We start from the raw sequence: 27,927 nt of genomic DNA, 5'->3' as shown, positions 1-27,927 counted from the left end.
GAAAATGAAAATTTCCGATTTTCCTATTTCAAATTTTCAAGGAGTATTTTATTAGGCCTTTCTTTTTTGGGACATCTGAGAATGCAAAAAATGAAAAAAAAAAATAGGAAAAATGGAAACCGGAAAAACGGAAATTGGAAAAACTGAAAATTAGTCTATTTTTGCAGAAAAATTCTGAATTCTCTGATTGGTACAATGCTTCCAAGTTCTGTGATTGGACTAAAATTACAGAGTTGCGGTAAATCAGATTTCCGCAGAATTCAAATTTCCGATTTCCGAATTTTGAAAATTTTAGGAAATGCCTCAGTGGCGCTCAAACCTATTGCTTGATCCACTGAGTTGTGCTCCCATTTTTGCCTGAGGAAGCGGGGTCACGCCCGCGAAACGCGTCGCATTTGTGGAGTTGAATAAATTATTTGTCAATTCTGTTTTATCGAGACTCAATTGAGTTTTCTTTTTTTGTAAGAGGGAGGTAAGTCCACCCTAACATCACCCTCCGCTTTTAAGCGGTTTTTAAAACGTTTACTCTACTCTGGCTCCTCTGTATACCGAGTTTTTGCTGATCTTCTAGTCCACCCTGGGTGGAGGGGTGCATCCCCATCTACTATCTACAGAGAGCGACTTCTTAACCTGAGTGGGGTCAGGTTCTAATGCTCCCCACCTGCATTTAAAGTGGTTGCCTATGGGTAACCCGTGTTTGTGAGTATATACACATAAAATTGTATTGAACTCTTCATTTTACCGGACAATACTGCACCATATCGGGCTCTCGATTTTCTTCTCGTTTTTAAGCGTACTTGTTTATATGTATTTTAAATGTAACATTTTTGATAGTGGTCCTTTAAAGACAAAGTATAATTGTTGTGATTAGCTTTAGTTTCAGTATTAGTTTACTTACATTTTCAGCCATAGTTATTTTCATTGATTAATGTAGCTCCAAAATCTTATTAAAGCTGTACTGTACTATCAGAATCTGATTTCTGGAGAGACCACAAAGGCCCGGGTCTTGGGTGGCTGCTGCTCAAGGGTGTGGCTGGACGTAGACAGGCTGTTGCTATATATGGAAGAGAAGGCTGCAAATGCAAAGGAACACATGGAAGAAGGAACCTGCTCCATAAGGGAACTGTCGGTGAAAGAAAGGAGTAGCTGAACATACTGTAGATGTTAGACATACAAATAGGGCTACACATAGAATGGGAGTGGCTGCTGCACATGGAAGAGGGACCACAACAAAATTGGCCTAGGGGAAGAAAAAACATAAATGTGGGTTTGTGTACTATTACAAAGTTGTGCTTGCTTTTGATTCTTTACTCTATACTTTACTGGTACAACTGCGCTATTATGACATTCATGACTATTTTCTGACAGCTCGTATTACCTTAAAGCTTTCTACACCAACTGCAGGAATTTTAATAAACTCAGCATTAAAATGTCTGTTGATATATTGCAGAAGTGGAATTCCAGTAAACCCTTTAGCGTTAGATGAATAGACAGCGTTTCTTCACTTTATTACAGCTTATGCATCCCTTTGTGAAAGACAACGTTTGCCAAGCAGTACCCCCTTATCATGAGCAACAACATCTCATGTGTCCTTTGCTGCATTTACACTTGTTAGCGGTTCTCCATCATTGTTCATACATGTTTTTCAGATGTTCTTTTCTGTCTGTAATGTAAGAGAGCCTGAATCAAAATTTTAAGATTCAAAATGAAAGAATGGGCGATGTTCCTATACGTTATTGCAAGCAGTTACAGCTCTCTGTGGGCTCCAGGTGCAGCTGAATAATACAAGCTGACATAATGAGAAATGGAGGCCACCGAGAGCTAAAAGAACTTGCAATAACTTACAGGAACACTGTCCATTATTTAATTTTGATGTAAAGTTTCAGTTTAGGTAACAAAAATACTTATTCAAGCTTGTTTATAAATGTTTTTCCTTTCTTTCATCTCAAAACTTACTTCAATGGATGGACTATAGCAACTTTAACCACTTCAGGACCACAGGCTTACACCCCCCCTACTGAGCAGGCCATTTTTCTCAAATCAGTGCTGTGCAGCTTTGACAGCTTGCTGCACAGCCATATAACTTAGCACACAAATGAGTCTTAACTCCTTTTCTTGTCCTTAACAAGACATTCTTTTGGAGGTCTCTGATCGCTCCTGCGACCTTTAGTTTTTTTTTATTAATTGAAAATTACCTATAAAAAAAAATAAAATCCCTATCTACTTTAATCCCCCCCTTCCCTCGCCAAATTGTTCCTAGACGACGATTGGTGCACAGTTTTATGCCTACAAGGCATAGGACTGTGGCAGGGATTATATTGCATGGCCATCTGAGGGACAGTGAAGTGATAAGGCTGTCACTTGTACATCGCTGCGGGATTACTGCTGTTTACATTCTAGCTCTGATCGCAAGCCTGCCAGCCCGCGATCCCCCAGAAGCCTTAATGCTGCAGCCGCCTCTCCTACCCTGCAGGGAACGGGGCTTGAGCGAGTGCTCATTCCCTGCAAATCTCGCGCATCGCGAGATGATGCAATCCTGCATTAGTCGGTCCTGGGGGAGGCACTCTGCGGCTGCAATTCTGACTAAAGCGGTCGCAATATGGTTAAGTATCACTTTAGCTTTAATGCCCCCTGGGCACATGCAGGGCCACCGATAGGGTGTCACAGGGGAGAGAATGTATGGGGTTCAAGGAATTCTGGGGCCTGGCCAGGGTGGCCCTACCATGAAGGAAATTGAAGCACATGAAGGCACTTATCAGACTAGCAAGTAGATATGATCTGCTCCTCCCTGCTGTGTTTACAGCTATGAACCAAGCTGATAATGAGTTCAGAGATGAAAAGGAATTTGGCAGGACAGGGAGACCTCACATTGAATGAGAGTTACTAGCTGTGTGTGATGTATGCATATGCATGTAGTACGTGTGTTTGCATTTTGTGTGCTCTGTACAGTATGTGTACAAATGTTGTGCTGTTTTTGGATCTGAGGGCTCATGCACACTTATAATGCTCATGCAAATGCTTTGTCCCTCAGGGGTTTTGAGATTCACCCGGTACCTTTATACTCTTGAAAATGAACTAATTTTTAGTTGCAAACAGCCTAGAAACACAGTAGATGAGTATGTCATCTGTAAAAATGCATCCTGTCATGTGGTAATGTAGAAGATAGAAATACATGTTAATATGAAAGTTTCATATGTCCATGCACATTACAGAGCATGCAAAGTGCACCAAAGCTGACTGAGGACTCTTTTGTATAAATATGGTGTCTACTACAATCTTTGCTTCAGGCAGCAAAAAGTATAGAACCTGCCCTGGTGCCTGGCTCTGGCTGCCTCTACTGACATGTGCTGCGGGGTTGCTTTTCAGCAATACATCAATGTTACAGACGGTGAAAAGGGGACACAAGGACCCATATGCAATAAACATTTTCACCCAATCTTTCTCCTAGGAGATATTTTTTCATCTTCTATTTCAAATAACTTTCCAGTTCTTTTCAACTGAAAACGCACCGCAAAGTACGTGAAAAGGAACTATGAAAACTATTTTGAGTATTTTCTTTAATTTTATTGACAAGTTAAAAAATATCACCTAGGAGAAAACTCAGGAGAAAAAGTTAATTGCATATGGGCCTTTAAAGAGCTTTTTTTCTGCAGATTTTGATTTGGCATAAGGGAGGCCCAATAGGTTTGCCCAGTATGAAGCCCAGAAATTTCTTATAGCAGCCTTGAGTGCACATACTGGCTGTGGAGAACCTAGGGTATAAATATGTCAGTGAAACTACTAAGGTCTTTAATATTAAGTTCATTGGGCCTTGTGCTTGTCAACCTTCCAATTTGTATTATTCCTAATAACGTCAAAGGTTCCATTTAGCTACTAGGGCCGGCCTTTGACCTGCCACGCGCCCATCGTTCTGCCTCCATGATTGATTACAGGTGTCACTCTTGATGTAACCATCTGGCACATGCTGCTGGGCAACATAATGAGAAATACAGCTGTGGCTATAAATTCTGGAGGCTTAAGGATAAGGACGAGCAAGTAAAACTGTACCCGCTCGTGTCTGAGTATGGCCCCTCTATGAACCTGCACAGAATGACGAAGTTGCTTACAGTTTGCCATCTGTTGACTGAAACTGGGAAATGTGTTATATTTTATGTGTTTTATGTTTTCTTGACTGGGAACAAAACTTTAGCATTTCTCATTGACCTCAGTAAGTCATTTAGGAGCTTGTTTAATCACTACAGAAGATAAACATGTTAAATGGTAGATTATTTTTCTGCTCTGTAATACAGTATGAAGCTGCCAGGAAGGTGGAGTTGGTCTTCATATGCAGAGAGAGAAGATTTGCTGTTACATTAGGAGCTGGTGCCAGTAATGCCAGCCAAATACTGTATTTTGAGTGCCAAATTTGTAGAGCTTTGTAAACAACAATTTCATCTAACACTAACACCAAGTGTAAGTTTTCACCCCTGCTGTATGCCTATTATTATTAGTATTACACAGGGTTGGAAGATATGTACACACATTACGCAACATTGTGAAAAAAAGGGGGAAAGTGCCCTGGCCATCAGCCTTACAGTCTAAAGGTTTAAGGTTTAAGGACAGTAGGTGAAGGGAAGTTGTATATAAAATGGTAGAAATGGTGGTCAGTGGCCAAAGTGTCCTAGGTAGGAGAATATTCTTGCCTGAAAAGGTGAGTTTTACACCTAAAAAGGGTAAGTCTGGGTGAGTGGCGAATGTTTTGAGAAGGGGGGGTTCAAGGGGAGGGAAGAGGATCGAGAGAAGTCTCGTAAGCGGGAGTGAAAAGAGGTGACCATAGAGGAAGACAGGAGAATATTGTTAGTAGAGCGTAAATTGCCTGTAGCATGGTATCTAATGCTAATGGCTAATACTAATAATCTCACTCTCGCTGACGTTAACTATCCTGGCTTGTCCGCCATCATGCATATTTCTATATTTCTCTTATCTGGTTATTATGTTGTCTTCTCTGTGTTTTGCCTCTTGAACTATATGTTTCCTTTTTCTGCACCTGTGTTTTTACGGTCACTGACCCTGTATGAGCTGACAAACGTTGAATGGTGGTGTGCTAATCCATTCATAATTGGTGGATAGCCATGAATATGTGCTGCCTTCCCTAATTCATTGTCAGCGAGTGTTTATCTTGGTGGATTAGGTTTTGGCCATGACAGATTGACCTACGAGTTCTACCAATGACCATTTATTCAGCAAATGGTTGGCCATCATTGGAGATAGTGACTTTTTAACCAACCAAAATATCATGTCTATGGGTGCCTTAACTTGTTTTTGTCAACTCTACACTAATCAGCCTAATAATCCAGTGTGACTTTCCCTTGCTTTGGCATGTAGGCTCCTTTTGTTTGGCTAACCATTCTCATCCTTTTCCAGCCCTGCCTTGAGTTGTCTTTTGCTTGCCCCTAGACTCCTAGTTCCTGATGTACTGGCTAATCTTAATAATGTCTTTGTTTCACCTCTTGGTGTTTATACAGTTATACTTCTGATTTTAGTTGATCTTGGTAATGACCCAGTTATTATTGTGTTTTGTCACCTTTTTGCTGCTAGTCCTTATGTTGTTTGCCCACAGTATGACTCCTTTCACGCTGTGGGCCATGTCCTATTAACTTTTCATCTGAGTTTTCTCCATCGTTGCAGATCTGGTTGAGGGCTGTTTTACAGTGGTGATGTTTTCTGAAGCCAAATTGAAGAGGGTCAAGGATGATGTTTCTAGGAGGCAGCCCTTTCAATAACTTTCCCCAAAAAGGAGACAGGTATGTAGCTGTTTAGAGCATCTGGGTCTAAGGATGGTTTCTTGAGTAGCAGCCTGAAAATTGCTTCTTTCAGACAGGTGGAAAACTTCCCTTCTTGAAATCAGACCATGGTGGTAGGCTATTTTTGCATCCAATATATGGCTCTGCATAGGTTTACGGTGCTGTGACTTGAATGGCAGATCATATGAAGGAGACTTTGTCTCAAAAGAAGTGGGCAAATTTCTCACACAGGTCCTATGAAGGACTGATGGTTGATTTCCAGGAAGATGGATTGCAGCGATTGTCAACTATGCGGAAAAGCTGGGCAGGTCGGTTGGCTGCATTTGCAATCTCCTGAGACAGGAATAAGGACTTTTTATCTTGATCAGTGTTTGATATTTTTTCAGGTGAGCAGCAATTAGGCAATGCTTGTCTTCAGAGGACGGATGTTTTTGCCACTTCTGTCTGAACCCCTCTTTCTTTAGTTCCTTTACAGAGTTAAAAGAATATACCAAAGCATATATACTTACATTCCTCCAATCCCCTTCAAGCCGTTGGCTCCCTTGTCACCCCCCTCCCCAGGCTGCTCTGACCTGCTCTGACCCTCCGCTGGCCAGCCCCGTACATTTGTCTAATCATGATCTACTGGTCATGTGCATCCACTTGTGTGAGTTCTCCCTGGCTGGGGTCTGGAGGACAGTGAGGGAGCCAATGGCTTAAAGGGGGCTAGAGGAAGCCCCAGGTAACAATTTGTGGGATCATAGTGTTGTATCACATCCAGCATCTTGCTCATTTTTCCTTTTTTGCAAGAACATATTTATATCTGATGTTTTCAGTTAATATCTTACACCTTACTGATGTAAAATGTGATAAATTAGCCTGATTATGTCTGATTAGATTTTGATTCATAACCCCAGTCCTAATTAAGAATTGCTCAGTCTCTTTTATAATTTTAACTCTATAACGTCATGGAAATTTCTCATTGAGAACTAGAGATGGGATCATTTATATTCTCCCTCATTTGTATTCCTGATAAGCGTTTACCGTCTTATGCTTGAATATTTAAAAGTTAAACACTTTCACTTAAAAAAAAGTTATCATGTACAATCAAATTAGCAATCTCAGTGAGTTATTGAAATGTTATTGCTTTTCACTTAAACTCCTGCAGATGGTAGATGATGTGAATAACGAATATGAAGAAACAGGGTAAGTCAAGTGAAATGACAACACATTATACTAAGGTTGCCTTACAATGGCATCTTTTTTTTTCTTGTTTCAAATAATTTCATAATTGTATTAATAACTACAAAAAGAGTCCTACAGTAGAGGTCTTAAAGTAGACCTACTTTTTGCATTTTAGGTGGGTAAGTCTTTTCAAATACCGTATATACTCGCATATAAGCCGACCCCCCAACTTTTACCTAAAAAAAACAGGGAAAAATGATTGACCCCCATATAAGCCGGTGGTAGGAAATGCTGGATTGGTGCAGGCGGCGTGATCCCCCCAGTGTGTCCCAGTATAGCTAGTATAGTGCCCAGTATGGGTAGGTAGTGCCTTAGTATAGCTAGTAAAGTGCCCAGTATAGCTAGTATAGTGCCCAGGATGGTAGGTAGTGCCCCAGTATAGCTAGTAAAGTGCCCAGTATAGCTAGTATAGTGCCCAGTATAGCTAGTAAAGTGCCCAGTATAGCCAGTAAACTGGCCAGTATAGCCAATATAGTGCCCAGTATAGCCAGTATAGTGCCCAGTATAGCTAGTATAGTGCCCAGTATAGCAAGTATAGTGCCCAGTATAGCTAGTATAGTGCCCAGTATAGCTAGTATAGTGCCCAGTCTGGGTAAGTAGTGCCCCAGTATAGCTAGTATAGTGCCCAGTATAGCTAGTTTAGTGCCCCAGTATTGGTAGGTAGTGCTCCAGTAGAGGTAGTAAAGTGCACAGTATAGGTAGTATAGTGCCCAGTATAGCTAGTAAAGTGCCCAGTATAGCCAGTAAAGTGCCCAGTATAGCCAGTAAAGTGCCCAGTATAGCTAGTATAGTGCCCCAGTATAGCTAGTAAAGTGCCCAGTATAGCCAGTAAACTGGCCAGTATAGCCAATATAGTGCCCAGTATAGCCAGTATAGTGCCCAGTATAGCTAGTATAGTGCCCAGTATACCTAGTATAGTGCCCAGTATAGCAAGTATAGTGCCCAGTATAGCTAGTAAAGTGCCCAGTTTAGCCAGTAAAGTGCCCAGTATAGCCAGTATAGTGCCCAGTATAGCCAGTATAGTGCCCAGTATAGCTAGTATAGTGCCCAGTATACCAAGTATAGTGCCCAGTATAGCAAGTACAGTGCCCAGTATAGCTAGTAAAGTGCCCAGTATAGCCAGTAAAGTGCCCAGTATAGCCAGTATAGTGCCCAGTATAGCCAGTATAGTGCCCAGTATAGCCAGTAAAGTACCCAGTATAGCCAGTATAGTGCCCAGTATAGCCAGTATAGTGCCCAGTATAGCCAGTATAGTGATCCCCCCCCCCCCCCCCCCCGCGGCCGCCGCTGCTATTACCTGTTCGCTTCCTCTAATCCGGGTGCCCCTCTCGCTCTCCATCATGTATATAAGTGTATCGCAGCAGCGCGCCCGGCGCTGCTGCTGTGATGAGGCAGGAGAGAGTGGTTCCCCTGGTAACGGCGATACACATCCGGCCGCCAGCTGAACAGGTAATAGCAGCGGTGGCCGCGGAGGGAGCGGGCAGGCGGGGGAGGGGCCGCGGACCACCACCCAAGACTTGCATACAAGCCGACCCCTCAACTTTTGGCCCCCTTTTTGGGGGTCAAAAATTCGGCTTGTATGCGAGTATATGCGGTAAGACAGCAAACTGAATACAGACACATCCAGCTTACCGTTGCCAGGGTTGGATTTCTGCAAATAAAGTTACAGTGGTCATAGACTAGGGGAATGTTTCAAATGAGAAGCTGTTCATAAAAGAAGGGTCTGCCTGCTACCTATGAATGGTGTTGCAAGTAGCATACCATACCTCCTCAACTTTTCATGCTCATCTACCTCCCCCCCCCCCCCCCCGCATCAGTGCCATAACACGGTCTGCCGGGCACCCTCTTAACAGATGCACCTATTGTCTCTACCCCAGCCTTTAGATTGTAAGCCCCTTGCAGAGCCCACCTCCCTAGTGTTTCCAGCTTAATTATGCAATCTCACTGTCTAATGCTAGGTACACTAGATGAGATTTTCTGGCAGATTTACTGCCAGGTTGATTATTAACAACATGTCTGATCTGATTTCCAATCGATTTTCCATAAAAATGAATGGAAAATCGATCGTAAAATTGTTAGGCAAACAGATCAGACATGTTGGAAATAATCGATCTGGCAGTAAATCTGCCAGAAAATCTCATTGTGTGTATTGGGCATAACACCCTTCTCTCAGACTAGAACAGTCTGACCAAAGACACTAAGCTACTGTTATCAATGACATTTGCATGACCTTGTTTTGTTGTGAGTTTATGTGCTATCTTGTATGTTCTCCCATTTACCTATTGTGCAGCACTGCGTAATATGGTAGCACTTTATAAATACAATCAATAATGATAATAATATGGGCAGATGGTAGCATATAGGGAGGTAAAATGCTGCGTATGATAGAAGAATCTAAACTTGGAATTGGAGAAGGTGGGGTGGGTCTGCATCAATAGAATTGCACATAGAATGATGGATACTGCTAAACATGGGTGGATTTTTGCACACAGAAGATAGAAGATGAGCTGCATATTGAAGATGGATTTTGTTTGACAGACTTGCATATTGAAAAAAGCGGGTCTTTTTGTATATAAAAAAGCTGAACATGGGCATGTGACTCAGGTCTGTTGCCAGGTGCCCCAGGTCTCAAGATGCTACAGTCAATATTACTACTCCTGCTTTCCGTATTATTGTAGTTCTTAAAGTGAACCAGAGACGAAGCACCCTCATGTATTTTACCATATATATCAGTGGGAACATTAGAGAAAACACCTACCCTGCTCTCTGTTTAATTTTTCACTACTCAGCCTGCTTCTAATCAGTCCTGATAAAATCCCAGACTGAGCATTCAGTCTGGCTTTGCTCAGGAATCATTATAGCTGAGTCTGTCTTCTCTGATGTCTTTTCAAGCCCAATCCTGCCCCCTTCTGGCTCTGCTATAATGACTCCGCTATAATGATTCCTGAGCAAAGCCAGACTGAATGCTCAGTCAGGGATTTTATCAGGGCTGATTAGAAGCAGGCTGAGCAGCGAAGAAGGAAACAGAGAGCAGGGTAGGTGTTTCTCTAATGTTCCCACTGATATATATGGTAAAATACATGAGGGTGCTTCATCTCAAGTTCACTTTAATTATGAGATTGATGTTGATTACAAGAATTGATATAATAAATCTAACTGTATATATTTTTTGAAAATATGGAGTAGTGCTTATATGGGTGACCTTTTTCTCTTTCTAGCATGTCTAAATAGTAGTCATAATTTAAAATTGTGTTTTGAATCAGAATGTTACAATTTATTGGCTAACGTTTAAAGCCAAAAGGCCTTCTTCAGGCTCTATTCATGTAGACTAGTCTGAAAAAGCCCTATTGGCCAAGAGCTTACTTATGGAATCTTTTAAAATTAGCCAGTAAATGGTATAATCCTCATTCAAAACCTCCTAACATGGTACAAAACTCTAGCACTTATTTAAAAGTATGTGATGTATTCTATAGCCTTGCGTGAGTTACTCATACAATACATCTCATCCATTTTACAATCAAGCAACAGTTTTAATGACTGAGTGCCCCCCTCTCATAAACAAGTATCAAACTTGTAAAAATGTGCACTAAAATAAAGATCAAAACACATACTAACTTACTAAACTAAGTTAAAGGATACCCGAGGTGACATGTGACATGATGAGATAGACATGTGTATGTACAGTGCCTAGCACACTAATAACTATGCTTGTCTTTTCCTTTTTTTTTCTTTCTCTGCCTGAAAGTGTTAAACATCAGGTATGAAAGTGGGAAAGCAAGCAGAAGATACCGCTCCACTGTACCGTGAAAGACAGTGCAGGAACACAGGCGGCCGGTCCCCAAAATATCAGGTCAGAAAAGGAAGGTCCGCACCAATGTCTCCACAATCGACGAATCGATATGTATGTTTATTCAGGACGTATCCAAGCATACAGAAAGCACTTAAAGAGACACTGAAGCGAGACTAAATCTCGCTTCAGGTCTTATATATAGCAGGGGCACGTGTGCCCCTGCTAAAACGCCGCCATCCCGCGGCTTAACGGGGGTCCCTTCACCCCCAACCCACCCCCCGCAAAAGTTGGTCGTAAAATGGTCGCTCGTATTCTTCTTCCTGGAGGCAGGGCTAACGGCTGCAGCCCTGCCTCCCAGCGCGTCTATCAGACGCGCATCGCCGCCTCTCCCCCGCCCCTCTCAGTGAAGGAAGACTGAGAGGGGCGGGGGAGAGGCGGAGATACGCGTCTGACAGACGCGCATGAAGCAGGGCTGCGGCGGTTAGCCCTGCCCCAACCAGGAAGCGCTCCCCCGCTGCACGGAGGGGGTTTGGGGGGACAGGGACCCCCGTTAAGCCGCGCTATAGCGGCGTTTTAGCAGGGGCACGCATGCCCCTGCTAGCTATGAGGTCTGAAGCGAGATCTATTCTCGCTTCAGACTCTCTTTAACTAACATGTTTCGGACACTGGGTCCTTAATCATAGGACCTAGTGTCCGAAACATGTTAGTTAAGTGCGGACCTTCCTTTTCTGACCAGGTATGAAAGTGGTAGTTCCTGTCTGAGTCAGGACAGGGTCAGACTACAGTGTGACCCTCACTGATAAGAAATTACAACTATAAAAAACACTTTCCTAGCAGAAAATGGCTTCTGAGAGCAGGAAAGAGATACAAAGGGTCAGTAGTTCATAGATTTTAGCTCTGGTATACTTCAATGAATATGTCATTGAGCAAAAACAATAAAACAGTAAACATTTAAAAAGTAGATTTAAATATAAAGTAAAACTGTGGAATATCTTAAAAAGTATTTTTAGGAGAAGGAGAATAGATACAATTGATTATTTCATTAGTTTATTTTCACCTCGGGTGTCCTTTAAAATCAACTAAAAAACTTAACCCTCTATCCACAATCCAATAACAAAGTACTGTTATCATAGGGAAAAATCCATCAATAACTTGTACCTGGTGCTTCAAAATGTATATGACACCTGGAGGTGCTGAGACTTGAGCGTGTTCCAGTGTCTAAACGCGGGTTCAGATATTGTAAGAAATTGTACTGTACATGTAAGGAAGTGCACAGTGCTAAAATCAATGATCAAAAAAGACCAAATTGAAAATGTGCAAGAAAAGTGAAACCATAACAATGCAAACAATTGTAAAAACAGTGGTAAAATATAATGCTCATAGGTGGCTTTATTAAGCAGTAAAATTGTATACTTCACCCAAGTCTATAGGACCACCAGGATAGGATCGAGTAGGCACTGACCAAGCCTACATGACAGAATACTTATTTCTAATTCATGAAGAACCTTCCATTGAAGGGGGTAACAAGTTGAATTAACAGCATGTGTCCAATTTTATGCAGTTTGTTAGTCTTCTGTAGGAGTGGCTGGAATTGCTTATTTCTAAATCTAACAAAATTCCCAAATATTGCACAGAATTAAAGAGAACCAGAGATGAAGTACCCTCATGTATTTTATTACATTTATCAGTGGGAACATGACAGTAAACACCTACCCTGCTTTTAGTTTTATTCTTTTTAGTCTAATCTATCTGTTATCAACTGTGATAAGAATCCACCGACTATTCAGTCGAGGTTTGACCTGGAATCATTATAGCTGAGTCACTCTTCTGTGGAGTCTTTTCAAGCCCAAGCCTTCCCCCTCCTGGCTTTTAGATTTCCTGCTTTGCATACTGAGAGCTGTGATGACATGGGAGGGGCTGCTCCTGCTGAGAGAGTGTGGCTGCAATATGATCCCTGTGTGCTCTGTGTGCACTCTGTCTGCATACTGTAGATACTGATGATGACTGCAGAGACTGCAGTTTCATTCCTATGAGAGACACTTCCTACAGGCAGCCACACAGCATACCAGAATAATAGTTGAAAGCACACAGATGAAAGCCTGCAGCAGCCCTGCTTGTCTATAGTCTCAGAGGCTAGACAGCACATCCAGAACACCTCATAACCTGGAAGCAGAAGTGATATAAGCCGGCGGCCATGTTGGATATTTCCTGGAGCAATAATGGATAAAAAACACTCAAAAAGGCACACCAGAGCGGCGAAATTATCAGGTAGAGCATTTATTCTTTACAAACTATCAACTGATATGTTTATTTTGTGTGAATCGTTCATCTCTGGTTCCCTTTAAGAACACATTCCAAATTACATGCAACATTTTCACACTAGCCATAAGATTAATTATGTTTAGTGAGAGTTTGTGAAAAAATGTTCGAAACAGGTTACAATTTGGCTTAGAATTTTTGCTTTTAATTTTTGTTTTTTTACATAGAATTTTTTAATTCATGTCCCTTGAGCAAGTTCAGCAGATATTTTCCACTATCTATGCATTACATTTACATTTTTCACGTTCAGGATTTACACTTTTTGGTTCAGTGAATTCCAACTTTCATCTCGAAATTGTGAAATTCCAATGCAACAGTCGGAATTCGGAGAAATTCATGCACTCACCGCTATTCCATCTTGCACTCACCCCTATTCCATCTCAAAAATAAAAATATGTAAATGAACGTGCGTAAGTGTGGTTGTGTGAGTACCTACATATTTCTATGTTCTGTAAGCTTGGATGGCTCAAACGTGAGAATTAGACCATGTGTTTTTGTTAATAACATTTCACCCCACAAAAAGTTCCTTGAGGAAAAACAGACACATATTGGTTGATACACGAAAGTGGTGTAAATTTATTATATTAATTAGCATTAGTGGCCGTAACAGTAGTGGCCGTGCTAGTGAAGTATCGCAGGCAGGACATCACGTGGAAGTTATAACGATCGGCCGTAACTTAAGAATCCACACTACACTGCAGGACTACACGTAATGTGCACGTGTGGATTTTATCCCGCGATGCCTGTGCAGGGAATGTTTACTGCACTTACGTGCATCAACCTGATAGACACATTATTGTGGTCAGTAAACTACCATACTATACACTTAACAAATGCAAGTCTGAAATGCTTAATTTAGTAATAAAAAAAAATCAATAGTAAGCCAACTGAAACAGGATTTCCCATCTAAATGATATACCATACCTATGAAGAAACTAACATTTGTACAACCCTTTTATATAGATTCAATTTCAAATCTTTACTCCCAAGCATAATTAAGAGAAACCAAAAAATACAAAGGAATTTCTATTTTATGCATGGGGAAGATGGTGCTACTTACAATTGTACTCTTGGCAAAAGTTCTGTATCTATTTACTCTATTCCCTGAAATCAACCAAAGGCCTTTTCAAAGAATTAAACAATACAGTAAAAATGTAATGGAGTGGGGGAAGAAACACTCCTAAGAAAAAAAGTAGCAAATTTATATAAATTCTACCCAGCCGCAGTGTTAGATCAAGTCAAAACTTGTGGGAATACGATGTGGACAAACTATGGGCTAAAACAGAGGAATCTCTTTCTTCCAAGAAATGCGCAAGCTTTGCTTTTGTCAGTCACTGCTAAAAGCTATAAAGTAAAATTAGTTAGCCAATATGAATGATTACAAACCATATATGGATTATATGCTTGAATTCATTGGCATCAGTTACTTTAACTAAGTTAGTTAAAAGACTTGATGTGCAGAATCGCCCTTTAGAGCCCATTTGCACTATCGCAAATTCGCATGCGTTTTTCGCATGTGAATTCACGTAGCAATAAAAGTGAATGGGACTGTTTTCATTTGTCAGGATTCCTTTGCGTTTTTCTGTGCAGAAAAAATTAGCCCGGCAGAGCCATCAAAATTCGCATACCGCTATGCGAATCGCATAAAATGTATTTAATAGGAAATTCGCATGCGGTTTGGGGATGCGAACTTTCATGCGAATTCGCATAGAATCAATGGAAAACCACACCAGCACTGCCATGGTTAAATCCGCATACATCGTCATCCATGCAAATTCGCATAGACCCGCATGCGAAATTTGCATCCGCATGCGAATTTTTCCCGCGACGATTCCCACTGCACAAGTGGAAATGCAGCCTTAAGGAGAATTTCTCTTAGAGATAAATAAAGACAGTTCTGATTTTCAGTAGAACATTGTACTGGAACTCCCAAGGCTGTATCAGAGATATCCAGTGCAGAGGCCGGACCAGCTGGCGACGAACAACATAAACATGAGCCATTGTTATGAAAATATTCTCACAAGTACATTAAACTATGGCCTCCTCAGAAGAAGGTGACAGTTCCTTGGAAAATTGAATTTTCCAGGGCATGCGCAGTAAAGACGGTGCTTGTCATGATATCACACGGTCTTGTCAGCCAATAGCAGGTGATGAGGTATTGATCCATCCCTGCTCAGATGATGTTACATTTAACTCTTTAGAGTTGAGTATAAGAAGAGCTAACAAGCTCCCGGGGGAGTTTACTGCTGTCTGATGGCTGATGACTTCCACTTTCTACTCTTTTTGTAATGACTTGTCCTCTTATCTAACTGTATGCTGTATATAGGCCTAAGTGCAACGTAGTATAGATGTAACATAAGAGAAAGCCTGGTTGCCATTTAAAAGGAATGGACCAAGAGCCTGTAATGCAAAGAGGACTTACTACAGACCAATTGCTTCGCTGAGGTGTAACGAACCTGTAGAGATGAGCATCTGTATATCTGTTTACTGAATAAACTCCTGAAACTTTGACGCCGTCTAAGAAGTTCTATCTCCTATGCTGTTGCTGTGATGAGAGTCAAGTTATCACACTTCCTGTGATATGGTGCCGAACGAAGGTGTAGTGTTGTTGCCCATAGCAACCAACAAAGATTTATTACACATATATACTGTACATTTTGGAAAGCATATATAGATAAAGTAGACTGTCAGAATTCAGACCTCATCCTTCCCATAACAAATGTGTAAATAATAAATGTATGTCTATATATACAGTATATATATATATATATATATATATATATATATATATATATACACCTATTAATTGATTCACTGATCCAGGAGGTGCAATGATTCCAACACTGCACCAGACATACAGTCCTGTGTCAAATGGCTTAAAGTGACACTGATGCGAAAGAGAAAACTTGTAATATAATGGCCTCAATTCTGGTAGGGTTATCAAACAAATTACTAGAGATGTAGCGAACGGTTCGCCGGCAAACGGTTCCAGGCGAACTTTGGGGGTTCGCGTTCACCTGGACCAAGCGAACTTTTGCGGAAGTTCGATTCGCCCTATAATGCACTATGATGGTCAACTTTGACCCTCTGCATCACAGTCAGCAGGCACATTGTAGCCATTCAGGCTACACTAAGCCCTGGAGCCCCCCCCCCCCCCTTATATAAGGCAGGTTTTCCGGCCATTACACCCACTCGTGTGCCTGCTAGAGACAGACTAGGGACAGCTGCTGCAGACTTGTTCACCTAGGGAAAGATTAGTTAGGCTCTTGGCTTGCTCCTGGCTGATTGTTATTGCTTAAATAGCACCCCTCAACAGCTCTTTTGAGAGCTCTAATGTTTTCCTGATGTGTTTTTTTTTTGTGTGTGTTGCTCACTGAATTATACAGCCCTATCTGTTGCAGCTGGACCTTGGTAATTGTTATTACTGTGCCAGCCAGGCCCTGCCTATCTATACTGGGACACCTACCTATGCCTACCTAACTACTGGGGCACCTACTTACCTATACGGGGACACCTACCTACCTACCTATACTAGGGGACCTACCTATGCCTACCTACCTATACTGGGTGTCCTACCTATGCCTAGCTTACTACTGGGTCTCCTACCTATGTCTAGCTAACTACTGAGGCACCTACCTATGCCTACCTACCTATACTGGGACTTCTACCTATGCCTACCTACCTATACTGGGACTTCTACCTATGCCTAGCTAACTACTGGGACACCTACCTATGCCTAGCTAACTACTGGGACACCTACCTATGCCTACCTACCTATACTGGGTCTCCTACCTATGCCTAGCTAACTACTGGGAAACATACCTATGCCTACCTACCTATACTGGGTCTCCCACCTATGCCTAGCTAACTACTAGGACACCTACCTATTCCTACCTACCTATACTGGGTCTCCTACCTATGCCTAGCTAACTACTGGGACACCTACCTATGCCTACCTACCTATACTGGGTCTCCTACCTATGCCTAGCTAACTAATGGGTCTCCTACCTATGCCTAGCTAACTACTGGGACACCTACCTATGCCTACCTACCTATACTGGGTCTCCTACCTATGCCTAGCTAACTACTGGGACACCTACCTATGCCTACCTACCTATACTGGGACTCCTACCTATGCCTACCTACCTATACTGGGACTCCTACCTATGCCTAGCTAACTACTGGGACACCTACCTATGCTTACCTACATACAAGAAGATAATAAGGTCGTTGATTCATTGTGGACAGACCAAATTTGATCAGCTGGACAGTCACTGTTGTTCTATCATTGAGCTACCACAGCCCGGCGACCATATGGGCTTGAAAGCTGCCACGGCCTACACTCTCGCCATGGTGCGCACCAGTCCAGCATGGCCGTCACTACGCAAACAGCTGTTTGTAGTGCGTTACACAGTGAGTTTGGTGCGTCAGTGTGAAGCAGAACTCTAATTACACTCCCTGATTAATGTATACCCATGCAAGATGTTTTTAAGCACTTTAGGCCTGCAATTTAGCATTCAATGTCATTTCTGCCCTTAAAACGCTGCTTTGCGTCACATCCAGATTTTTCCCCGGGACTTTGGGCATGTATCCCACTCCGCCATGTCCCCCTCCAGGTGTTAGACCCCTTGAAACATATTTTCCATCACTTTTGTGGCCAGCATCATTTTTTCTATTTTTCAAAGTTCGCATCCCCATTGAAGTCTATTGCAGTTCGCGAACTTTTCGGCGAACCGAACCTTCCGCGAAGGTTCACGAACGGGGTTCGCGAACCGAAAAACGGAGGTTCGCAACATCTCTACAAAATACCTCATGTAAGGTAATTTACCTTGTGAGGTAATGACATTAGCAATTCTTGTAGGTTTTAATCATGTTTTACCTCATGAGGTAAATTATGACGTAATTTACCAAAAATAGCTATTCTCATGGAAATTAGGGGGCATGTTAGCACATAATTTACAGATCAGTTTAAGACCTGCCTATACCTGGAGGTGAAGTCAATTTGTCAGCATTTTGCAGTTTTTAGTGGAGTTCCTATTGCTTTTTTAGTGGAGTTCCTATTCAGGCTGTTTAATAGAAAAGAATAGGAGAAATAAAACTTCAAATATTTACTGAATTTTTTTTATTTTTTATAAGGGATGCCTATAAATATACTTTTAATAGGTTGCTACATAATCAAATACACCTCACCCACTAAAAAAAACATCTTCCAAAGACTATCCTCACTTATGGAAGACAATTAAAGTCTGCTATTATTTATTTACTGCAGGCTTACCACTGAAATACCTCATGTTTTACCTCACTTTATGCATTTACCTCATGTTTTACCTCATGTTCAGAAATGGAGAAAAATCTTTCAGAATTGCTAAAAGAAGAGGAAAAACCCTCATGAGGTTTTTTACCTACAAAAAAATATTTACCTCGCATAGCTACCAGAATTGAGGCCAATGAATTGTATGTGTAGTACAGCTAATAAATAGAACATTAGTAGCAAAGAAAAAGAGTCTCATATTTTTATTTTCAGTTAGCTTTTTTTTAATAACATTACATCATTCTGTCCTATTTGCAATTACAAACCACACGCTGTATTTTAAACTATGAAACACAGCAGAGATAATTACCTTTTCAACTCCCCTACAGTAAAACCTTATCTGAAGCTGCCTCTCACTGTCTCTCTTAACTCTTCCTGTACTGTAAACAATATGAGACTGTTATTTGCAACTAATGTTCTATTTCTTAGCTGTACTACACATACAATCCATTATATCATACGTTTATATCATAAGTTTATTTTCCCTTCAGATTCCCTTTAATAGCACCCTAGTGGCTGACTGCCATGCGTGGGGCTGTACTTCATGCAGCCTGTTTTGAATGCTTTGGTTCCACACAGGTGCAAGTGTTGATGGTGGCAGGTTGTTTTGGATGTCACTTTCTGTTGCAAATGGGTTTCTGACAAAGCAAATCAGCTGGTCTGTGTACTCGGTCAAGCGCCTGTTTGAACCGCTCCCTCTTCGATGTGTTCTTTGATGCTCCTGAATCCTATCATGTCCCACATCGCTGGATGATACTTACATTGTGCCCAACACACATGACAATTGCATGCAATGACAAATTCGGATCACACATCACACTTGAAAGTGGGTATTACGTGATCCAACAAGTAACATGACTCCAGGAAGGCAAAATGTCTGATTGGGTATAATGTTAACACTCTTCACATTCTTCACAAGTGGTGTACTCACTTTTGTTGCCAGCAGTTTAGACATTAATGGCTGATTGTTGTGTTATCTTGTTGGGGCAGCAAATTTTCATTGTTATACAAGCTGTACACTGACTGCTTTACATTGTATCAAAGTGTCCTATCGTCAGTGTTGTCCCATTAAAGGTTTATTAAAATATTTACAAAAATGTGAGAGTTGTACTCACTTTTGTAAGATACTGTATATGACATTATGAGGAAGAAGACAATAGGGGATACTATGCCTTTTAGTCTATTTATTAATACAATAATAAGAATTTTTTGAAATATGGAAAGATGAGAAACTAACTAATTTTCCTGAGTTGAAAATTAAATATGTGTTAGTTTCCATTATTAATATATATTATGAATAAAATATAATGGCAATTAAAGGGATACTATAGGGGTCGGGGGGAAAAGAGCTGAACTTACCCGGGGCTTCTAATGGTCCCCCGCAGACATCCTGTGTTGGCGCAGCCACTCACCGATGCTCCGGCCCCGCCTCCGGTTCACTTCTGGAATTTCTGACTTTAAAGTCAGAAAACCACTGCGCCTGCACGCCCGTGTCCTCGCTCCCGCTGATATCACCAGGAGTGTACTGCGCAGACACAGACCATACTGGGCCTGCGCTGTGCGCTCTTGATGACATCAGCGGGATCGAGGACACGGCAACGCAGGCACAGTGGTTTTCAGACTTTAAAGTCTGAAATTCCAGAAGTGAACCGGAGGTGGGGCCGGAGCATCGGTGAGTGGCTGCGCCAACACAGGATGTCTGCGGGGGACCGTTAGAAGCCCCGGGTAAGTTCAACTCATTTTCCCCTGACCCCCCTACAGTATCCCTTTAAGGACAATTAACACAAAATACACGCATACATTTCTGAAGACAATGGGCATTGTAGGAGAATATGTCCAAAATATAACTGGACACATTAAAGCAACAATTAGGATACTCGGCCTGTGGGACATGTAAGCTGTTCACTAAGAAACAAGCCATGGTTTTCGGAGAGGTGGTTATTCGTGTTTAAAAGTTTTTTTTTGTTTGTTTGTATTTTCTCCCCCCCCCCCTTTTTTTTTTTTACAGTACAAAAGTTTAATGAAAAAAAATTAAACAACAAACACAATCAGGGATCTTCCTTTTATTTTAGAACCTCAATGACATCTGAGATATGAGCTTGCAGAAAAGGACTGTAACAATACGCCGGCGGTGGGGCGCGTGCGCTGTCTGTTGGCAGGCCGGGGGCGCTGTCTCGGACGGATCCATTTATTGGGTCTGTTGTGGTGGCATTGTCGGCCTGCCGGCGGGCGGTGTGCGCGCCCTGCGGCCGGGGGGTGCCCGTCCACTGGGGGGTCCGACGGGCACGCCTTTCGTTGCAGTGGTGCGGGTGTCCACTCCCTAAGAAATGGGTATGCCATCTCGTAGAAGATAAGACGGGGACAATAATTGATTTCTTTGTTTTTCTTTTTCTTTGGTTTTCAAAGTGTATTTAGAATGTTAAAAAATATTTGAAAAAAGAGTCTAATTGTGAATAGTGAATAGGCGGTTAGGACAGATTGATACTGTATTCATGTTCAGGTGAAACTCGAAAAATTAGAATATCGTGCAAAAGTCAATTTTTTTCAGTAATTCAACTTAAAAGGGTGAAATGAATATATGAAATAGACTCATTACATGCAAATCGAGATATTTCATGCCTTTGTTATAATAATGATAATTATGTCTTACAGCTTATGACAACCCCAAGATAAAAATCCCAGACCATTAGAATATTGTGAGAAGGATCAATATTCTGTACTCAAAGTGTCAGACTCTAATGAGCTATAGTGATGGCCCGAACATCGAATGCGAATTTCCGCAAAAGTGTGCTAACAGGTGAATCTGGCGAACAGTCATAGACTTCATTGGGCAGGCAAATTTTAAAACCTATAGTTTTAAAATTGTTTCTGGCCACAAAAGCGATTGAAAAGTTTTTTCAAGGGGCCTAACACCTGGACCGTGGCATACTGGAGGGGGATCCATGGCAAAAGTCCCACCAAAAATTATGTAGTTGACGCAGAGTCGTGTTTTCATCTCTGAAGGGCAGATATCACAGTATATTATTAAATTTGTGGAATTAAGTGCTTTAAAACATCCAGCATACATACACAGCGATAAGGTAGTGAAAGGGTTAGGCCTGGTTCACTATGACAAACGAAACGCTGCATTAAACGCACCACAAATAACCACAAAAAGCTTTAGTGATAACGTTAAGTGAGCGAATCATTGTTTTTGCTAAATAACACCTCCAGAACATAAATGTTAGTCCTCTCTGTGGCATTCTTTGTGTAGTAGTGTGTAGTGGCCACCGTGCTTGTGCGCATGTTCATGGGAGTGCAGGCATTTTTTCAGCCTCTATGGTCAGGCTGAGGTGGTGTATTGACAGTTAAGTGACCAAAAACCACTGATTCTGCTCTGAGGCCTTATACAGGGGGCAGTAGTGGATACTAGATGCCAGTAGCAGTGGTGAAGGATTATTGGGTTATGCTCAGGGCACTACTAGGACCCGCAAATCCTTCTCCAACAGCTAACTTGTGCATCGGACACAGAGCAGCAATACAATAGCAAGAAAAACAATGTACCAGCCCTAAAGGTACATACACACGTCTGATATTTCTGAACGACTTGTCGTTAAAACCGGTCTTTTGAACGACAGTTTGGCATGTGTACGAACAATCGTTAGACTGATTTGACTGATCCGCTTGGCGGATCCGTGGACTAACTGTCGTTCAAACGACACTTAGATCCGTACATGTGTACAAACGACTTGTTGTTTGAAAGTCTATTAGTTTGACACTAATAGACTTTTAAACAAGCCATTTGATCAATCATTTGATCTAGTCCATTGTTCTATCAAGTTCTATCAGAACAGGTCGGGCCATCTCTAATGAGCTGATTTATCCAAGACACCTGCAAAGAGTTCCTATTTCATATATTAGTTTAAAGTTTTAAGTTATATTACTGAAATAAATACTGTAGATGTTTGCACAATATTATAATTTTTTAAGTTTCACCTGTACAACTAATATATCTATTCTTGCACCGGCCTTCTGAAATTTCCAACAGGTTAGGAGTCAGGGTGGAAAGGGGAGGTGCAATACATTGCTTACTAATCACTGGAAACCAGCTTACGGAACATGAGCACCATGATGAATGGCTCAAATGTCGCCCTGCTGTTACTCGCAATCCATATAGTAAGCTGAGAGTAACGCTGTCCAGTTATTGACTTGGAGTGCAATGTTAGATCACTGTGCTGACTGCAGTGCCTAACCTTCCTGTTATAAGCATTATGAGCAGAGAACTCACTGGACAGAATCTCAAAGTTTTTGGCAGGTTTGACATTTAGTAAATATACAATATTTTATTATTTAAATAAATCATGTTTCAGTTCAGAAGAGCTACAGCCTTGTGCCTTCACTGCAACCTAGCTACTGTGACAGGATGCTGCTATTTCATGTGTTATTTTTGTACGATTACCTTGGCAAACAGAGAAACGTCAGCTAATTTCAACTATCCAAAACTTAATGCTTCACTTATCTAGCAATGAAAGCAAACCTGAAGTGAGAAGGTGGGGAAAAGTTACTTACCTCAGTAGCTGGTAAGTTCTGGATGGTCCAGAGACTTCCCAGGTCTTCACAGAGCCCACCATATCAGCGCAGGCTCCCATCTTCTGACCGCGCTCCTGGACGTGGACGATCTCATCCAGACCAGACATGCATAAATAAGATCCGCACATGCCCAGTAGAAGGAGGGCACTTATGCATGGCTTTTTTCTTCTGTGCACTAGTGCTTCTTTCTACTCAGCATGCACGGACATTATTTGAGCATACCCAGAATGGATGCGCTTGTCTATGTCCACAATTGCAGTCAGAAGAAACCTAATCAACTCACTGAGTCGAAAAGGTAATAGAGGAACCCTGCACTGGAAGGGGGGCTATCTGGGAAGCCTCTGGTCCATCCGGACCCTTGCCCCCACTGAGGTAAGTATCTATCTTTTTTCTATAAGTCACTTTTGGTGTCCTTTAAACACTTGTTTACTAAGTCGAACTAAACTAAAAACTTTAATTTACCAATAGATTATTGAAGGGTTCCTCTCTAATGCTAAGAATGCATTATAAAATTTGTGGAGGATCAAATAAGCAATCAACATCTTCCAGATAGTGATTGCATACTTGGTCTACCATCTACAAGTAGATATTGGCCAAAATTTTTGCAGAAATATCTAGTGTATCTCCTTCTTTTGTAGTAGTCAGCAACTATCAGTAAAAGAATATATCCTGCAATGTATGGTAGCCTGGGAAAGAGATTTGGAGAAGGAGTGGGGTTTACAGAAATAGTATAGAGCTACTAGGTTCAATGACTTGGCCTCAAGCGACAGAAAACATTGGGAAATATCATTCAAAATAGCTACGAGGTACATTATACTTAATAGGCTGAACAAAATGTTCTCAGATGTGTCAGCATTATGCTAGAGGGAATGTGGGGAGGACAGAAGTTAAATTTACAGTATATATTCAAGGAATACAAAAGCGTGAAAAGTTCTGTGGAGTGAAAGTTTTAAACTTTTAGTTGACTTAACAGCCATGTTAAAAACACCTAACCCAAACCTTCTACTGTTTAGGTGTGGATAAACATCCATGTCATATGTAGCTAATAATATCCCATGTGTATACACAACAGCAAGAATGGGTCTATGGAGAAAGGGGAAAGACAAAAAAAACTGAAAATTGCACAGCAATCGCAGAGCTATGCATTTTTTTTTATTTGTGATACAGCAATTTAAAAAAATGTCCCTGTTCTTTAGGGATGGTCAGAAATGTAGATTTCCGATTCTGCAGAAATTCAAATATCTGCCAATACGGATTACCAATTCCTCCGATTTCCGAGGAGTCTTTTTTTGGTCATTTTTTGCATTCACTGATTGGCCAAAGAGTTGACTCGGCATTCTCTGATAGTCCAATGCTTCTGAGTTCTGTGATTGGGCTAAAATCACCAAGTTGTGGTAATGCAGTATTTTCACAGAAATCCGATTACCGTTTTCCGATTTCCGATCGGAAATGACGATTTTCGACTGGAAATGCAGAGATTTCATCTCTGCAGAATCCGAATGAACATTCCTACTGCTCTTTTATATTTCTCTTATAGCAAATCACAATCATGTCATAGACTACGCATCGCACAGAAACGCGGCAGAAAAGGGCTCTAAGTCTCCACCACTGATATATACTATGAGCATGAAAACATATTGGCAATAAAGGAAAACACAAGTATAAAGTTTTGAAAGAAATGGGCCGTATGGGAAAATAGTCCAAAATATTTAAAGGAATAAAAAAAAACAATTAAGATACTAGGCTTATAAAAGCTGTTCAATAAGAAATGAGCTATGGGTTTTGAGAGGTAGTTAACAGTGTTTGAAGTTTTATTTTTTGTATTTTTAGTCCTCAGTGGCATCTGAGTTATCAGCTTGCAGAGACGGATTGTAATGATACACATTAGAACAATGTCAAAATGTTTACTGATGGATGAACAGAACCCCCAAAGAGAATATTATATGACTTTACTGGCATCATTTTTGGAATATATTATATGCAATTCTTTGTTATCTTGAAAACATTAGAATTAAAAAAAATTGTCAATGGCCCATATGCAATTCACTTTTCATCCTGACTTTTACTTAGTTGATATTTTCCCACTTTTTCCACCAACTTTGGGGTACTTTTTCAAATGTACAATGCTTAAAATGTATTTTAAAGAAGATATGAAAATTATCTCCTAGGACCTAGGAGATAACTTAGGATATAAAGTTAATTGAATATGGGCCAATCTGTTTAGAGCAATTCATAATATGCTGCTAGCAGGAGCACACAGGGTGGGGCAATTTCCTAAGAAGGTCATTGGCTCTTTTGTACCAGGTCTGCAAGAGTATGCTAACCACACTAGAGTAAGAGATATGATTTCCACCTATGTGAATACATAGGGCAAGGCTGTAATGGGAAGGTTACAGTCGCAGCCTGCTATCTAATTTGGGTGCCAGTTAAGCTTTTTGTTGCAGACAGTGTAGACTGCTATTACTGATGTTCTATGAGCCGCTTTGCATCAATCCCTTCTTTGGTGTTTGCAGTGCTTCTCCCGTCACTGAAATATTACTGCGCTTTACTAATGTCTATCCTTAGCTTGTTAACTACCAAAAAGTCTAATGGTTCCCATGAATGGTACAATTTTTTTATTTTTTTGTCGGTTAGATTATTTCGTTAGATCAAATATAAAGATTTTTCCAACATTTCCGATCGGATTTTTATTCAAAAAACAGGATAATCGTCCGTTTTTCTTGATCCCAAAAAAAAAATCAACTTTCATTCAAATTGATTGTTTTGGTTGAAAATCAAACATTTTTATTGTACCATGTATGGGCACCATCATAAGCCCCTAAATATTTTACTTCCTATGTAACTGACACTTAGGTAGTTAAAATTTTACTGATCTGACAGATTTTGGACTAGTTAATCTCCTCAGCGGGAATTCTTAGGATTTTCTTTTTTTTTAAAAAGCAATCACTATGGCAGTTGCTGAGTCCAACTTCAATATCATGTGCAAGCAAGTAGAGAGGTTGGTTTTAGCATCTATTCAGTAAGGAGTTATTGGGCAAGACTCCCTATCCCTTCTCCCTAGCGCCACAGAATATGTACAGCGCCACATATGTTGGCTCTCTATAAATCACTAATAATAACACTGTTACTATCCACTGAGTGCGTTCTATTGGCTGCTTTGCAAGTGCTTTAAGTCCGACAGGAGAAAAGCGCTAAACAAATATAGGAACACCTATATGCATTTTAAACTTTACAGTTTATTGCGACAGAAGTCCTTTAAAGGAAAGCAATTTTTAAGTGAAACAACTGTTTGCTTTGATTTTCCTATGCAATCAATCATTCTGAACCATCATAAAAAATGAATGATTTGGTTCTGTTGTGAGAGGTGACTGTGCTGACTGCAGTGCCTGACTGTCCTGTCCACAATAATATGATAAGAGAACTGATTGGACAAGTTCCCGCAGATTTTGACAGGTAGGACATTTAGCTAACATATTTTGTTATTTACCTGTAACTGGGCTTTCTATATATTTCAGATCAGAGGAGCTCCAGCCATGTCTCTGTGCCACTACCCAGCTGCTGTGACAGCATGCCGCTATCGCCTGTGCTACTTCTGTATGATGAAAGTAAGCTGGCCAAACAGAGAAATGTCATCTCATACCGGACAACACTTACAGGAAAGAGAAATCCCGCAGATGGGTTGACACTTCACATCCTGCTAAGGGAGGTTTCCCTTCTCATTGCCTGACAGCTAGTAACAGTATCTCGCTCAGATCTGCAAATTCATAACATTTTCTCTTTTATTAAAAAGCAATAAGCAAACACTCTCGGCCTAATTAAGAATTGTCTTCTATTCAGTAGCAAATGTTTGCATGCATCACATGGGTTATGTCAGACCATAGTTAATGTTACCGAAAGCTTAGTAAATCAGATTTTGTGTACCTTATTTATTTATTTATTGTATTTATAAAGCACCAACATATTACGCAGCGCTGGACATTAGTTTAGGTTACAGACGATATTTAGGGGTGACATACAGCAATATGACAATGCAGGAATACAAAAAAACAGATCACGTAGCACAGTGTGAGTACAAGGTAATGCTTAGTCAGTCACTAGATGGGAGCATAGAGATTAGGCAAGTTGAGTTCACTCAAATGCATAGCATGGGTGCACAGTAATGGAGGTGCATGATCAGGTAGGACACAAAAGGAGGAGGACCCTGCCTAAAGGCTTACATTCTAAAGGGAGAGGTAGGGAACCAGAGTTCAGCTGCGGGTTTAGAGCACTTGTGAAGGGTAGTAGACCAGAGTGAAAAGGTGAGTCTTGAGGGCCTTCTTGAAGATGTTGAAGGAAGGGGCTGCCCTAATGGGTGGAGGTAGGGAGTTCCATAGTGTTGGAGCAGCTCTTGAGAAGTCCTGGAGGCGTGCATGGGACTCAGTGATGCAGGGGGAGGTCAGGCGAAGTTCATTCGAGGAACGGAGTGAGCGGCTAGGTTACCTCTGAGTAAGATCGGAAATATAGGTTGGACAGGTTTTGTGGACAGATTTGTAGGTCAGACACAGTATCTTGAATCCGATTCTGGAGGAATCTACCGTATACACTCGAGTATAAGCCAAGTTTTTAGGACCAAAAAAGTGGCCCAATTGTGGGGATCTCTGCTTATAAACCCCCTCCCCACCCCCGAGTGTCCTACGGCATATGCAGTGTTCACTTTCAAGTGTCATTTCTGCCATATGGGGCCAGAATTCTGGTGCGGAGGCTTCTCTCCCCCGTTTTCTCATATAGAAGGATAGTAGCTACTAAAAACAACCCTACCTTGCAGATGGTCTTTTCAAGAGGTTGGTGCTGTCATTTACTCCTCTATCCAAAAACAATAATCTAAGAACAATGACAGTTGAGGGTGACCTATTCAGCTTTCAGCCACCCAAGCAACCCCCATGCTAGCACTT

General features: G+C 41.1%; 1 long non-coding RNA gene across 1 annotated transcript in view; it reads left to right on the top strand.

Annotated features, from left to right (window-relative positions):
- LOC137543959 (uncharacterized) overlaps window positions 1-26,800 on the top strand; it is a 66,265-nt gene extending 39,465 nt beyond the window's left edge. Inside the window, exons 2-4 of the long non-coding RNA XR_011025676.1 lie at window positions 5,668-5,783; window positions 6,931-6,968; window positions 26,512-26,800. This is a non-coding gene — a long non-coding RNA (uncharacterized lncRNA). The remainder of the gene's footprint in view (window positions 1-5,667; window positions 5,784-6,930; window positions 6,969-26,511) is intronic.
- Window positions 26,801-27,927: the final 1,127 nt, after the last annotated feature.

This window comes from Hyperolius riggenbachi, chromosome 2, assembly GCF_040937935.1.
Source record: "Hyperolius riggenbachi isolate aHypRig1 chromosome 2, aHypRig1.pri, whole genome shotgun sequence".
NCBI classification, from domain to species: domain Eukaryota; kingdom Metazoa; phylum Chordata; class Amphibia; order Anura; family Hyperoliidae; genus Hyperolius; species Hyperolius riggenbachi.
This window is presented reverse-complemented; position numbering and strand designations above follow the sequence as displayed.